We start from the raw sequence: 2,830 nt of genomic DNA, 5'->3' as shown, positions 1-2,830 counted from the left end.
ATCAGGCCTAGTCACGTTATTTACCCGGCGAAAATCCGTACAAAACGCCATCTCCTGGTTAAAACCTGAAATTGAAAATCTGGCAACGCCCTCTTGGAAAATAGTGGGAGGGCTTAACATTCCTCGATACTGGTCTTAGGCAGGTCGTAGGCAGGAAGCTGTAAGCTGGAGTCTGAAATGAGGTGCTACATCTGTATGGATACAGCTCTCAACACTCATATGAAAGGGAGCTGTATACTTTTCAATAATCCAAAAATCTTTAGACTATGATCACAACCAATAACAAATCATTTAAACTGGTTTATTCTTATCTTATGTTACCTATAGTTAGCATTCTTTCTTTTTATTTATGCATATTTTACTAATCACTCCCTTTTAAACTGTTTTTTACTGTCCTATAGTACACATTGGAATGATTTCTTACTTTATCTATATTAAAAAGATTAAGGTGTGCTCTCCCTAGCTCTCTCGCTCTCTCTCTCCCTCCTTCCCTCCCTCCCTAGCTCTCTCGCTCGCTCTCTCTCTCTCTCCCTCTGTCTCGCTTGCTCACAGAGGCTGTGTGCTCCTCCGTGGCGATGACGGCTTGCGTTAAAAAAATAAAAAAACATATTTGTAAAGTGGGGGGACACAAACAGGATTTAGAAAAGAGCGGGGGACATGTCCCCAGTGGAAATTACGCCATGCATGTTTGTGCGTCAAGTGCAATACATATATAAGTTGCAACACACAGAGTAAAACTCTGCGCCTCATGTGCATATAGGCTGGCATGATAGGCTGTTCAATGGAGCTGATGTGTTGTGTAGATTCTGCCAGAAGGAAAATCAGCGGGGAGGTGCCACATTGCTTTTCTTCCCGACTGCAACGCTGGTCCTGCAAATCAAGCAAGAACGTGATCGGTAGATATTCATTGTGGGGTGGGGGGAGGAGGGGTGTTAGATAGATATAGAGTTGTTGTAAGTAGATAGCGTTTGCTATGATTTAGGTTTCGTTTATGCATAGGGTAGATTATTTTAATTACATTTCCTTTTTTGTTTTGTGTATTTTATACATTTTGGATTTGCTTGGCGAGTTATTTTTAGAACATGCCCCGCGGGCGACTCACGTTGCCCCTGCGGGCACCGTGTTGGCTACCCCTGCTTTAGAGAATAGAGATATTCATGTACAAACAGAACAGCAGACACATTTTAACACAAATCAAGCAGAACATTTACCTGGTTCTCTTTAATCAGCTCCGCTACAGACTCTTCCAGAAGCTCCGTCAGGCGGCAGGGCGGCTTCCGTCTAACTTCAACTTAGTGCTGTTGAACAGAGATGTAAATGATTGTAGCGAAGACACATAACTGTAAGTACAGAAAGATATTGGAGACAAAGATTATTCCTTAACTTCAATTGAACGCGCTACAGAAGGAGGCACCAACAGTTAAACTTCTAATAAAGTGACTCTTGTCCCCAGGGCCGCCCCTGGCCAACTTGGAGCCCCAAGCGACATTGTGAGATGAGGCCCCCCCCCAACCGACAGGAGTGAAAACAATTTTTTTTGGAAACAAAGTAGGCTACTTTGCAAATATAATTCCTGTTTATTATTATTATCAACACTTTTTTATGGAGTGAGGTAAATGGTTGTGCATGTATGTCGTTCAGTATGCGTTTACAGGTGAACACGTCTGCATTTCCTGCCAAATACTAGCCTCAAAAAGATTAAAATATAATTAATACAAATAAACAACTTCTACTAATAATAATCATAATCAATTCAATAATATAAATACTATATTATTTTATTATAATATAGTTGTATAGTCAAGACAAAACATGCTTATGACATGCTCAAAAACTCATATTTCTTAAATCTGTATTTAAATGTAGTTCACTCTGTCAGCAATATATCAACAACTACACACATATTTCTATCAGTACAGTATTTGTCTGTGTTGTGGTTGACATGATGATGACTGTTAGGAGTTAAGGGGAGAGGCTGAGCATCACCATGAAATGTGCAAATTGACATACAAATAAATATAAGGGCGAAAAATGCTCCATATTTTTTAGGCTGTAAACTTTAACTGTTATGTAAGCCAACTAGAAAGACAGTGTATCACTCTTCCTCCTGTACATTAGCAGATAAAAGGCATCACATACTTGAATGAATGGTAAATAAAGAATGCTGGAAATAACTGCATCTCCATTAGCCTATATGCTATGCAGAGACTGCCTTCTTCATGTCGTGAATTGCAGCTGATGTTTTAATATGGCAATTGGCAATTTGACTTATACAACATTCACAAGTTGTACATTTGACTCATACAATAACCCACCTTTGAGTGATGCTCTAGTTTCTTCAAGTTTTGTTTTTTTTTCCCTCTAGCTTGCGCCGGACTGAAACTAGGCTTGTTTGAGACAAGCGAGACCTGCGCAGACCTGCGCAGTTGCGATCAACGTCTTGCTAGTGCGTTGCATGATGGTTAGTCATTTTGTCCGACTTGCTCTGGAGGCCCGCCTACATGAGACGTTGAAATCTCGCGGGACAAAGACGCCCGCAGCCTTGAGAGCGAGGCGAGGCGAGGCGGCGCAGTTCCTCTCCACGGGCTGCGGAAGCGAAATGCTTTATGGGAAACGACTCGCTGGTATCTCGAGCTGAGCGCTCATTGGTGGTTTTTACCACGTGCTGCTGCTGAAACTCTCCAATTGGCTCGGCAAAAGTTTGTTGTTGTTTTGTGTCAGTTTTACGTCGCCACATCCATTCCCATTTTTCATCATTGTTCCACAATGTTTATCATCATGACATTAATATCTATATATTTTATACTATACTTGCACTGCTTACCGTTTT

The 2,830-nt window shown here is 41.1% G+C and overlaps 1 long non-coding RNA gene across 1 annotated transcript; it reads right to left on the bottom strand.

Annotated features, from left to right (window-relative positions):
• Nucleotides 1-536: 536 nt before the first annotated feature.
• LOC117539850 lies at nucleotides 537-2,405 on the bottom strand. The gene is made up of 3 exons (XR_004568079.1): nucleotides 2,316-2,405; nucleotides 1,212-1,298; nucleotides 537-870 (listed from the first exon to the last, which is right to left on the bottom strand). It is a non-coding gene; the product is annotated as an uncharacterized LOC117539850 (long non-coding RNA).
• Nucleotides 2,406-2,830: the final 425 nt, after the last annotated feature.

This window comes from Gymnodraco acuticeps, unplaced genomic scaffold, assembly GCF_902827175.1.
Source record: "Gymnodraco acuticeps unplaced genomic scaffold, fGymAcu1.1, whole genome shotgun sequence".
Taxonomy (NCBI): domain Eukaryota; kingdom Metazoa; phylum Chordata; class Actinopteri; order Perciformes; family Bathydraconidae; genus Gymnodraco; species Gymnodraco acuticeps.
The sequence above is the reverse complement of the archived record's forward strand: the minus strand, read 5'-3'. Positions and strand labels throughout refer to the sequence as shown.